Genomic DNA, 14,168 nt, shown 5'->3' on the forward strand with positions numbered 1-14,168 from the left:
TTCCTTTGTGTAACAAGCATGTCAGTTTATTAAATGTGAAATGGAGGAAGGGTTAGGGAACTTTTTATTCTTAACACACGAATGGTGGAAGTTCAGTTTATATCCCCCCAAACTCTGATTATAGGATTCTCGTTGGAGACAAAACAACGGTTTCCAAATGAAGGACTCTGCAATAATTACCCTCAGAAGTGAAAATTTGGGCTTCAGAAGATAAAGAAGGCGGAAGAAGAGGGGAAGTGGGAAGGAGGTAAAGGGGGGAAGGCAGGGGGAGAGCAAGAAAGTCAGGAGAACATGTGATGAGGCGTCCAGGTAGCTGGAGACATCAGCTGGAAGAAGTCAGAGACTTCTGGAAAATGGCGGGTCTCTGAGGGAAGTGAAGAGCCCTGGGCACTGCCCTTGCGAGCTGTCCCAGGTGCTGGAGGAGTGAGAGGGGAGCTGGGATCTGTGGGTTCCTGATGCCAGAAGAACATGGTGAGCACTGCACATGACGGTCTGATGGAAAGAGGCTGGGCACTGAGGCCACAGTGCCCAGGGCCTGGTACTGAGTCTCCCTGGCTTCTGCTGCCTGTTTATCCCACAGTGACAAGGGCCAGCACATTTGGCCCTTGCCTGAGTGAAGATGGAGACAACCTAGTTCTTGAGGCAAAGAAGTAGCTGCCCAGTGGGTCCCACGGCCATGCTGGAAAGCTCACTTGAAAGAGCCATGATTTGATAGGAAAAAAGCAAGGATTCTTCCCTGGTTGGTTTGAGTGAAAGGAGAAATGGAGGGACTCCTACCTGGACTCAGCTACTGGAGGAGAGGAGCTCCCCATCCTCACCCTTTCCCATCCATCCCTCTCCATCCTTGACAGTGAGACTCTCCCTCCTTTTCTACTTCCCTCTCTCTCCATCTCTGTCTCTTCCTCTTTCTGTCTCTCCTTACCTCTCTGTTTTCCTCTTTCTTGGTTTCTCTCTTTCTGTCTCTGTCTTGGTTTGTCTTTTTTTGTCACTGTCTCTCTCCCCTTTTCATATAAATGGTGCTACCATAATTCAAGAGGCAGGAGACTCCCCAGACTGCTGGCTAGCTGGCTGGCTATTTGGATGTTCTGCTCTGTCCTCTGTGCTGTGCTGAGTACTAATGAAGCCACTGAAGAGCTGAGTTGGCTTTATAATGCAATGAAGATTTGTGAAGATGCATCATCCTTTAGCATTTTGAATAGGTTGATCTATGTCAGTCCATGAAGAGAACAGTCACTTTTGTCCTTTCAGAAGGAAAACGTGGTTATGTTTCACTGGCAAGATGTCCTACTGGCAGCTTGGACATGAGTGTGACTCAGTGATTCGTGTAAGTCACATCAGCCACAATGCTAGGGACAGACACAGCCATACACCATTTTCCAGGCTCAGGCACACTGATCCTTAAGCCACAGGAACACAGACAAGATGGCCCCAGAGGAGAAGGAGAAGAGTCAAAAAATCTATAGCCCAGGTCTCTCACTCTTTCCCAGTAATGATGATATGACAATGAGGGAGGGCTCTGTTGGGATGAGTCCATCCTAGGGAAATGGCAGGACTCTTTGCTCTTCAGGAACTGCCTGGATACTGCCAGCTGGCCAGTCCCTTTCCCAACAGGGAGGAAATGCTTCTAGGTAAGAGTGTGGGCCAACTCCAGGATCCTTCCCCTGGTTAGATTCTACTGGTCTCATCATTTACTAAACATGTTTTCTAAAAAGAGCAAACAAGATTTCTCCTCCAACTAGCATGCTTCTTGCCACCAGGGATGGTCACTAGGCAGAGAGAACTTGGGGACAGGATCCCTGCTGGTATGAGACAGTTTCCCTAGGATGTGTAAGTGTAGCTTGCAGCTGTTGGTATAACTCAGTTCTGAGGACCCACAAGAAATCACCCATTTCCAGACTAGAGACCTGACACCCCAGCTTCTAGCATTGCCTGGGCTGGCCACATCTCCTTGTTGTCACCCACTGAAGTTGGAGCTTAAGGAAAGGGGAGACCCCCAGGAGGGCGTGACTATATGCAGGCAGTCCTGAATATAACCAAAATTTTTCCATGCCTTTTCATCCGGTTGGATACTGCAGAATAAAGAGAGCCAAGAGATCTAAACACGCTCACAAAATGCCTCCGTGTAAACTAATCGATGGGATACCCTTTTCACCTATACATTCTTCCCCTGGACAGATGCTGAGATTGCAAAGTTCTGATACATTTGTGTCCTTGGCTTGATCAGATCTTCTCTGAATTGAGGCACCACTAATGAGGGGGTAGAGGGCAGAGAGAATGGGTCCTTAGGGAAGCTCACGCCTGAGAAAAGAGTAGGCCCTTGGTTTCCCAAGAGTCAGGACCAGGGGAGGTGAGGGGACCAAACTACTGAGGGCTCCAGTATTGGCCAGGATGTTGCCCTGAGAAGCTTGCCTTAGAGGGTTGTGCTCACAAAGTTGGCAACACCAGGACTTCTTTGGGAATCGTACACCTCAACCTACCCTCACTCAGACAATGTTTCTTCACATAGGAGACAGCCCATGCTTCACTCCAGATTGACACGAGACACCTAGACCAATCTTCAGGGAGAGGGGGACAAGTAGACAGACTTCCAGTCTTGGAATTTTCACACTGTCTGAGTCAGGATTCCCAGAAAAATGGAGGCAATAGGGTATCTATACGTCTATATCTGTATCTATATACAGAGAGTTGTTTTGAGGAAATGGCTCACAAGACTGGGGGCTGGCAAGTTCAAAATTTGCAAATCAGGCTTGTAGGCTGGAAAAACTGGCAAGAGGTAATACTGTGCTCTTGTATCTGAGAGCAGAGCAGAAGCAGAATTCCCTCCTTAGGGACCTAGGTCTTTTCTCTTAAGGCCTTCAACTGATTGGACAAGACCCACCCACAATACAGAGGGTAACTGGCTTTACTCCATGTGTGTTGATTTAATCACATCCGATAAATACCATCATAGCAACATCTATTCTGGTATTTGACCAAATGCTCAGGTATTATGGTCTTGCCTAGTCAACAGGTAGAATTCATCATTGCACATATCTTAGCTACTCAACTGTTCATACATTTCAATATCTTATCGGTCCTAGGGGTCCCTCTAGTATCCTGACCCTTCTTGGGGAAAAAACAAATGTAGCAATCAAAATAACAACAGAGTGGAAGTTACAAGGTAAATTGATGAATGGTTTCAGTAGCAGATGCTATGGGCAAAGCTTCACAAGTGCCCTATAAGAGAGGACACCCCGTACCTCCCAATACATGCAAGGCGAAAAGGTCTCATCCCATCCTCTTTAACATCACCTGGCAAGGGACAGGGTGCTCTTCACCAACCTAAGATAACATCTGCTCATATTTTTTCTCATCCATGAAATTTGGGGAGGATTAAAAAACCAGAAATGTCCTACTTATCAACATAGCTTTGCCTTTAATTTCACCACAACGGCTCTGATAAATCAGTTAAACACCATGCAAATGTTTGGACTTAAACTCTCCAGAATATAAAAAAATCTTACAGTGAGGTGCCTGGGTGGCTCAGTTGGTTAAATGTCTCACTCTTGATTTTGGCTCAGCTCAAGGTCTCAGAGTCTTGAGATCAAGCTCTGTGTTGGGTTCTACACTGAGTGTGTACTCTGCTTGGGATTTTCTCTCTGTCTCTTCTTCTGCCCTCCCCCCCAAACTCATTTCTCTCTCTGTTTCTCTCTCTCTTTCTTTCTCAAATAAATAGGTAAAGAAATGCAAATAAAATCTTTAAAATAATCTTACAATAATGGATGATTTATCCATTTAATTCAATCCAACAAACACTGGACGGCTAATATGACAGATGTCATGCTAAATCATGTGAGGGGCACAGAAGTGAATCAAAATCTCTGCCACCTGGCCTCTGTCTTCTCCCCCACACTCACAAATTGGGACTGAGAGTACAGGTGAGCTTAGAATGTGTCAGGTCATGTCATTCCCCTCACCACCCCTCAAACACTTTGAACAGCTTCCCATGCCACTCCTTCAAAGCCAGTCCTTATGGTGGTTTCCCGGGTCTCTGTGACCTCCCCAGTTCCCTCCCTAACTTCCCTGACACCCCTTCCTACCACCGGCCCCTAGGCCCACTCCACTCCACAGTGGCCCCCTTCTGGGAATCCCATAGGCTGGCACACTCCCCGGCACAGCCACAGCACTTACCACAGTCTTTGCTGGGATTATTCTTTCTACAGGACTGCCCATCCAGGAAGTGACAAACCCATGGTTTTCCCCAGATTCTCCTTGAAGCATTTCTGTCACATCTGCTTTAAAGGATGGGCAAGCTTAAAGAAGCTCAGACTTCTCTAAAGTCCGAACACTTGCCTCTTCCTTAATGCAAATGGTGCTTCCAAAAGGGCTTGTCTTCTATAGTAGCTACACGCCACCCCTGGGACATTGTGTTCTTTACTCATTTACTCCACTAATCCCTTGTACTGGTCACCCACTGCTGCATAACAAATGACTGTCCACTTAGCAGCTTTAAACAATATACATTTATTATCTCCCAGTTTCTGGGCATTAGGGGTCTGGGGATTAGGATCTAACTGGGTCCCTGCTCAGGGTCATAGGCTGCAGTCAAGGCGACAGGCAGTCTGTGTTCTCATCTAGAGGCTAGACGGGGGAACAATCTGCTTCTAAGCTCCCTCAGGTTGTTAGAAGCAGTTGTTTCCTTGTGGTTGTAGGCTGAGAGTTTCACATTGCTCTCCGGCAACCCGCTGGAGGCTGCTGTCCATTGCTAAAGGCCACAGCAGTTCCTTGCCACGAGCCCTCCACAGGCAGTCACAACACGTAGCTGGCTTCTTCAAGTCCAGCAGGAGAGTGAGATGAGTTGGCTAGGAAGACAGAGTCATAACATAGTCTTATAATCATCACTGTAGGCATAGTCTCTCAGTCAGTGGCACATCACAGAACCCACCTACACTCAAGGGGAATGGATTATGCAAAGACACAAACACCAAGGGAGGGAATCACAGGGACCACCTTTGAGTCTGTCCACCACATCTTATTTTGCATCTAACTCATTCTAGCCTGGGTAATCACGGACTTCAAATTAATGGAGAGGAAGATGGCTCTTAGCATGGAGGATTTACCCTATGTGATTTATTTGGGCCAGAGCTTGAGCCTTCCCAGAGTTCCACCCCAATCACAAAAAGTCCTGATTTGCAATGACATAGTTGCCCGGGGTGGGCCCGGGAGGGGGCACATGGCTGTGAGGAGGACAGGGGTTTCCTGTGTTTCCCTAAAGGAAACATGGCCCCACAAAGATTGGAACTAGCACTTAACCAAGAAGCAACTTTAGCAACCAGATAATACCTAACTGCAGCTCACAGAGGCAGCTTCCAAACCCCAACCCAGCTATTTTCTCTGCCATAGACAAAGAGCAGAAAGCCCTGAGCAGCAAGAAGCATGGATGGTGATGGACAGCCTTCCATATTAACAACCATTAAGTGTCAGAAATTAGTTCACCTCAATGGCAGGCTGTTGCTTACCAGTTTATTACACTTGACCTGATAGCTATGAGATGCCCCTCTCACGACAAATGCCTTCGCACCGTGCAAATAAAATAAAAAGGGCTTGGAAGAAAGAACTCCAGCTCACATTCTTTAAATACCCTTGCCCTCCAGCATCAACCCTGCTAGAGCCCTGCTAAAAGGTGATCCTTCTGAAAACTTAATCGCTAGGGCAAGAGCTTTTCTTCTCCCCTTATAAAAAATTGTGAATTAAAAAAAGAAAACATGCTGAGCTTTAATTTTAAACAGAGTCACCCTGGGGGTGGTGGAAACACAGCCGGCTTTGACTTTCTGTTTGGCTTCTGGCTGGGAGGACTTGAGGGCTGTCAGAAGTGGGTGTTATTGCTGTCGACCTGGCAAAATCACATTCTTCTCTCTGTGGAGAAGGGGGAAAGTTAAAAAGCTCAGGGAACAGTGGGTATGTTCCCAGAGGCAGGCACAACCACCAGGTCCCCAGCACTCAGCTCACCCCCATCAGGCCAGGGGTGAGGAAATCTCAAGATTTTCGCCAAGGGAGGAGCTACAGGAGAAATGGACAGCGGGAACATGCGCACTGAACACTATGCAGCTCCAAGGGCGGAATGTGGGCTCCATCCCTATGTCTTACCCTTTGAATGCCTTTGGGCAAGACATTCACCTTCACTTGCCTCACCTGTAGAGTGGGGAGAAGAATGGCTGTTCTGTTCACCAAATAACACTGAAAATGGCCATCGGTGTTAAGTTCTTGGTAACACGTAGTGTATTTTGCAAATAGGAGGTGATATTACAACTACGAATTAGAGTTTTTCCCTCTTTCCCTCTCTTTTACCTTGTTTCTCCTATTCTCTCTATGGATTTTTTTTAAGTCCTGAGTGTAGCCTCTGTAAAATTTGGAAAGCAAGATCCCACACCACTGGTATACTGCTCAGAGAACATCCTTAACATGTCTGTTCAAACGGACCTCCTCTTTCTTCCCACGTGACCTTTCTATGATTGGGACTGGGCAGAAACTATGGGGACATAAGGCTTTGAAAGGAGGGCAAGTGGTCTTGGGCAAGGATAAAGTAACCCCATATAGAATGCTGCCTTGGGTTATCCCTAGCCCCTGTCCATTTCCCTCAGTCTACCACCAGAAGCCTCATAAGAGACTGCCTGATGACCTTGACACATGATAACAGGCCATATTAGTTTGTTAGCACTGTCAAAACAAAGTACCATGGCCTGAGTGGTTTACACAAGAGAAATCTATTTACTCACACACTGTTCTAGAGGCTGGAAATCTGAGCTCAACCTGTCGGCAGGGTTGTTTCCTCTGGGGCCTCTCTCCTTGGCTTGTAGATACCACCTTCTCCCTGTGTCCTCACATGATTTTCCGTCTGTGAGTGTCTGTGTGCTGATCTCCTTTTCTTATAAAGATACCACTCACATTGGATTTGGTCCCACCCATGACCTCACTTTGCTTTAATTACTCTTTAAAGACCGGTATCTCCAATTACAGTCACACGCTGAGGTGTTGAGCTGAGCACTGGGGCTTCCACATATGAATTTGAGGAGAGACATAATTCAGTCCGTAATGAAGACACACGTGAGTGTGATAGCTCCATGGGTCAGGGGTAAGGGATACATAAAAGTTTCAGTTTCCTCATCTTAAAAAAAAAAAAAAAACTCTCAAAAGGAGTAAATTAGATCACTATGTAGATGTTCAATAGATGGTAGTCAAATGGGAATTAGAACTCTGGAGAATCTCCCAACTTCTCTTGTTGCCAAACTGGTTTTTCTTGCCCCTGTCTTAGTACCATTATCACCCCAGGGAAGGGAGCCAGACATGTTTAGTAACCAAATAACATAACACTTCAGTGCTGCTCTTTGAAGATTATGACATCTGTAATTGAGATCTTTATCTTTGCAACAAATGAACCGAGGGCCAGAACTTCTCACCAACCAAAAGTAGGGGAACCTAGTGGGTGGGCCACAGGAGAGCGGGGCTGATGAGAGACATGGGAAGGCAGGGGAGTTTATTCCTGGCTGAGGCAGGAAACTGGGAGGATGAGACTCAACCCAGGAGAGATGGAGGCTGCTTTCGGGGTTGCATGACTTCCAGGCAGCCCTGGCGTTTTCTGGGGAGGAGGCAAGCCCTCTCTGGAAGGACCAAGCCAGACAAATCAAAAGGGAGATGGAGCCATGGGGACTCCCAGGGCAGGACTGAAAGGCCCAAAAGGGCAGGGGACCAGAGAGAGGGATCCTTTGGAGCAAGAAAGGGAAGTCCTTCCTCTACACAGGAGGGTGGATCCTCCACTCAAAGGGTCCCTGAGGGCTGGGGTGGTGCAGTGGGACCCACTGTAGGAGGTGGGAACAGGTACAGGGAGCAAGTGAGAGTCACACCTCAGAAAGCACAACCTGATTTTATCTCAGGGTGTTCATTGGGTCCAGGAGACTTGAAGACATGCATAAAGTCCAAGGCTGATATCCTCGTGAAGTGCCAAGAAGGCTGCTCTGTGATGGTGGGGTTGGGGACTAGAAAGTGATCTCTGCAAACAGCCATTTATATGCTTTGGATTCTTGGCTTTGCTTTAATTTTCCTCCATTTTCTAACAAGGAAAGTTCTTTTTAAGAATGTGCTTTCATCTCAACTAAAGAGATAAGGAAACTTCCTTCACTTCTGTGAAGGGCTGGCTGAGGTTGCTATGGAGAGGACACGATTCCCCCTTTAACGACTCCAGAGTTGAACTTGGGTCCCGATCAGCTCACAAACCGAGATCATCAGCAGAGTAAGATGCTAGAATGCAGAAGCAGATGCCAGAGGCTGAGAGTTTCTGGGGCAATAAAACGCCCACTTACTGCCCAGAAGGCTTCACTTTTCCATGCTGCTTTCCATGAGACCAGTCGGTGAAGCATTCCCGCAAAGAAGCCAAAGAGCAGATACTCCCAGAGGGGACTGGTCCATCTGTCAGCCATTCACAGCCTCATGTCCCCTGGTGGTCACCTGAGGGGAAGGTAGGTTGTGCAGAAGGAAGGAAGAAAGAAGTAATGCTGGAGCCCAATAGAGTTCCTGTGGCTGAAGAACATCAGGAAAAGCTCTAGGTTCCTGGAAATTGGGGAAGGGCATGTGACAAAAAGTGAAGAGTGGAGCAGAGAAGGAGGGACAGGAAGCAGAAGACTCACTTGGCCCCACCAAGGAAGGGCCCGATGTCCAATGAGAAACACTGTCATTCTTCATTAACTTGGGAAATGGCTCACCTAGAGAATGGCCTTTAAAAATGAGTCCCAGACAAATATGGTTTTAGGACCCCAGGATGGCCAGGACCCATGCACCCTTCAAGCACCGCAGAAGTTCTCCTAGGAGTCTGCAGTTGGGTTGAAAGACAAAATACAGAATGCAAAGATAAATTTGGATTTCAGATACACAAGGAAAAATTTTTTTAGTATTAGCATGTCCAATACAATATTTGGGACATGCTTATGCTATAAAAATTATTCCTTGTGTATCTGAAATCCAAATTTAACTGGGCATTCTCTGTGTTTACTTGTTAAATCTGGTGGCCCTAGCCTGCAGGGCTACCAACAATTGTCATTTTTTAAGTTGCAAGGAATGGATATGGTTTGGACAGGCTGTTCCTGTGGGCTGCCAGATAATGTGACATCACAGATGGTTGGCTGGGCTGATTCAAGGGTTTGTTCATCCCTTCCTAAATGTATCAGTGCTCTTGGCTGCCACATATAGACAACTGATTCAATTGGTTTAACCAGAAGAACATTTATTGTCCCCCATAACTGGGAATCCAGAGACAAGCCATGTTCCAGATGCAGTGTGATCAGTGGTGTATGTCCTCAAGGTTTTTTACTTGTCCACTTTGCCATTCTCCATGTTAACTGTGTCCATGGCTGAGAGCAAGATGGCAGGAGCAACACCAGTGTCACTCCCGAACATGATCTCATTATTGGCACAATTTCTCAGGTATAGTGGAAGAACAGGACAAAGGTAAAGAGTTATTCAGTGTCCCATGACTTTGGACTTGTGGCCAGTGAAGAATAAGAAAAGAACAGATTGACTAAACATGCAGTTGGAAGAAGTTATCTGACGTATGTATTAATATACAAACACTAACAGTGCAAATGATTGCAACTACATTTTAAAAATTGAAATTGATTAATGAACATAGTAAAGAGTAGGGTGTTAATGGGACTGTCTGCACCACATTCTTACACTGTTTTCCAAAATTTAGTATGACTCCCAAAGAATGGACTAAAACATTTGGTTTGCTTTATCCTACCTTCGGGAAATTACCTGTTGCTGACAAATGCACCAAGTGCAAGACTCAGGAGCAGTTTTCTCTGTGGTTTATAAACATTGATTTATGGAAATGCTTCCCTGCTGGGTCATCTCAGCAAATAAGACACCACATGAACTTGACCCTCATTATCTCTTTTATCTGTTCTCTTCCATAAGTCACTTCCATAAAGTAAAGGACTATTTACCCAGGCACTAAACTATGGGAACAGTGTAGATGCTTTTCAAATGTCATTTAAAAGCAACTCTTCAAGAAATATTGCCAAAGGGCCCATACTTTAACACAGTGAGAGATCAAGAAAATACACACTGGCACTTGTAGCCCCAGCCTTTTCTGACTTCTCTAAAAATTAAAAAAAAAAAAAAAAAACCATAGGGAAGGCCTTGTCAAAGTTTTGAAATATCAAATCCCAAATCAAATTTATCAGATTTGATTTCCAATTTTCTATGAATATGAGGGCAGAGTTAACATAGGTAATGGGAATCTGAAGGAAATCCTTTGGGGTGCCTGGGTGATTCAGTAGGTTAAGAGTCTGCCTTCGGCTCAGGTTATGATCCCAGGGTCCTGAGCAGGGAGTCCACTTTTCCTCTGCCTGCTGCTCCCTCTGCTTGTGCTCACTCTCCCTCTGTCAAATAAATAAACTCTTAAGAAAAAAAAGAAAAGAAAAGAAAACACTCTTGGTATTTTATTTTCTCTTCTACTGAGTAAATAGCCCTTGATGAAGAGCTTACAGTTAGACTACAGCGTATATTAGAAAAATAAAACTCTTGTGTTCAGAAGTGTCTTCACATATGCTTTCTCCACCAAATCTGTCAGAAATCAATATTTATCAAGATAGTTATCAAATCTCTTCCAAAAATACTTGAAAATGCATTTAATCTCAATGTACTTTTGAGAGCACTTCCTATCTAAAACTGGTACCACCAGAGAGAAGTGCTGGGGGAAATCAGAGGGTTGGTTTAACTAAGCAGACCTGGATTCTGGTCCTATTTCTGTCCCACACTGTCATTGTGACCTTGGACAAGATGAAACTCCCTGGGTCTCAAGTTCCTTGAAAAGGAAGGATGGCATTCAGCTATGTGTCACTAAAACCCAACCACCTTGGCTTATCGAGAAAGGCTTTAACTTTCTCAAAAATATTATACTTGGGGCAGCTGCAGCAACCACACAATGACATCCCAGCTTGCCGTCTTTTTATTCTCTGTCTTCTTTAGCTCGTGACTTCATCCTCACCTTTGTCATCTTTTGGTGGTAAGATAGCCCTTCCACTTCCAAGCTCACAAAAAAAGAAAGAGAAGAAAAACAAGAAAGAAGAAAAACAGCTTCCTCAGAAACTCTGAGATTACATCTGCACAACACATTGATCCAAACTGTGTCACATGGCCCTCAGACTCACCTTCCCTAGATGCAAGGATCCTGGGGAAATGAGCCATTTCAATGGTACTCTGTAGCCACCAATAAAATGGAAGTTCAACTGATAAAGAAGAAGAGGGAAATATATGTTTGGTTGGTAAACAGCAATGTCAGCCACAAGCCTCAAGAGAAATAAGGACCCTGCTAGTTCCCATTCTACTATTCATTCATTCTTGCACTCAACAAATACGTGTTGAATGCCTTCTCTCTCCAGACAGTCTTCTGGGTACTGGGATGCAGTACTACATATCTATGGATATAATTGGCAGAACAATAAATATTGATTGCCTTGGACCACTAGCCCCATAAAGTGGTCCTAGAACAACTGAGAGCTGATACAAAACAGAGGCTTCCCTTCCTCATTCAGGAGACCACACAAGAAGCAACAATGGGTAACAGCTTGTCTCAAGAGCCTAATTGCAGCCCGAATTATAGTCTCCCCCTTCCTTCTCTGGTTTAGTGCTTTAGAATGCTGCAACTTTGATCCATAGGCAAAGAGGATCCTCTTGGAGGAAAGAAGGTGAGGTCATGATTCCAGACTTTTTGGTGACCCATGAGGTATTCCTATCTCTTCCTACCTGTTCCCTAGGGGTCATAGCTCATTGGGAGACCAGTTCAGGTAGTTTATATGACCATTTAAATAAAAACTCTGCTGAAAATCCTGAAACATTCATCTGCTGCTGCCGCCAGGATAAGCTGGTACAAACCTTTTGGAAAGAAGTGGGGAAGTCACATCAAGAACATTGAAACCTTTATACTCACTGATCCAAGACTCTGACTTTACTTCTGGGAACCATGTTAGGAAAATCATTCAAACTGCAGAAAACGCTCATGCACTGAGATGTTCACTGTGGCATTTGATGTAAGGGCACACCAGGGAAACAGTCTAAATATTCATCAGTAGGAGAATATGGTATATATACTCAATAAAATGTTATACAACCACTAACCATGATGGTTATAAAGACCACATCTCATCAAGAAATATGTGTTGGTGAATGGTTAAGTGGAAATTACAAGATACAAAGTTATACATAAACTATCATTACAATATTTAAGTTATATGCACAAGGAAGGTATACTTTAAAAATGTTAATGGTGAGTAAGAAATTACATGACTATAGGTGGTCAGACTTTAAGTGAATTTTTTTCTTGGTCTTCAGATTCTTATGAATGTTTACATGGCTTCTTAATGGGAAAATTAATTTATAATTCAAAAAATGTAGGGAAGTCAAGGGTTTCATGAGCTACTTTACCTTTTCTGTTGTGAGATATAAATCCTAGGGGAAAAAAATAACAAGAAATAAGTCCTCTCACTGCTATGGCTCAGAAGAAAGGGTAGGAAGAGATAAAAACAGAAAAGGTAATGCTTGCTCTGAATTTTACCCAAGTTAGTAGCGTTCACTTTTTATTTAAACTATTGTGCTTAAACAGCTCTTTTCCCTTAAAAAGCTCTTTTCCCTCTACTTAAATTCTTAAGTTCCAAAATCCATTTTCCTGAGTTGAGAAGAATATTATGGTAACATCAGATTTACTGGCCAAAAAAGCCACCAATTTCCCCTGAATCATTTAGGCAAGCCAAGAAAAAGATATCCTTTTAGCCCAACTTACTAATATATTTTTTCAATGCAGAACAGGCATTACCTGTTCCACCTTTTTCTCTTTCCATGAAAATTGCCTAAGCAAAGCTAGCCAATGCATCTGTGAGCCAAGTTGTTATTTCAGCATTTCACCAACCTGTCCCAACCTGTACCAGCAATCACACTGGAGAAAAACTTGTTGTCCCACCAGGGAATGGAAATTAGTTCAGCCTAAAACTGGAATCTGGGTCTGAATGTTTCAAGTCTTCTCTCAATTCTTCTCTCAATTCGGGCTATAGAGTGATGGCTCCTGGAGGTTTCTCCATGCTCTGATGAACCCAGACCTCTGGTTACATCACCTTCAGTCATCTTAGATGGGTTTTCAAAGTACCCACCTTGTTTAGAGCTCTGCTTAGCCTCCCTTTGTTGGGGGCACAAGAATGTCCAAGTGCCTGCCTTCAAGGAGCTTATAGTCTCATCAGAAAGGCAGATGGTCACAATACACAATAGACACCCAAAAAATAAATGGCCACCAAGAAAATTCATGGGCTTGGGAGCTGGACATAGACTGAGAATGGAATGAACATCAAGGTTTTAAGTTCAATCACAAGAGAGAGAACATGGACAGGGTCGATTTTCAACCCCATTCTGGAGGTTGTGACTAGGCTATTTGGGAGTTTTCCATTTCTAAGCATTTAGAGCAATGGTTATCAACTTCACTGGTCTGGAGGGAAAAGGTTTGAACTCTTTGAGAATCAGATGAGTGTTATGGAAACCTGTCCAGAAAATGTACATGTAATACATACATAAATATTTGCGTATAATTTCAGAAGATTCATGGATTGTTTCCCTCTAAAGCTATCAATGGATATCTAAGAGAATACAATTAATATTGAGCATTTTCTGTATTTCAGAATCTGAATTAAATCGGTCCATATATTCTTTCCTTTGATCCTTAACAACAAAATAATAACATATGAAGCATTGTTTCAATTATATAGATAAGGAAACAGGTTCAGAAAAGTTGCTTGCCCAAATTAGAAGGTGGATTCCAGCCAAGTCAAGCAGCCAAATATGTATATTTCATATAGACAATTGGACGTGATAGATATCATTATGACCCCACCTCCATCACCACCACCATTTTACAGATGAAGACGTAAAGTTTTGGAAGGCTAAGAAACTTTCCATAAGCCATGTGAATCACAGATTAAGAACTTTTGACAAAAAGTCAGGACAGAAGGTAGATGCTTTGACATCCCAAGTAAGGCATACCTGTAGAGAAGTTTTTGAAGCAAAAGACTTCACATCTGGCTTGCCACTTGAAGTATTTGTTTCTCTCTGGTGGGATGCAGAGGGAAGGAAGTCTACAATGAGCACTGTCCTTT

Source organism: Martes martes (assembly GCF_963455335.1).
Source record: "Martes martes genome assembly, chromosome: 6".
NCBI lineage: Eukaryota > Metazoa > Chordata > Mammalia > Carnivora > Mustelidae > Martes > Martes martes.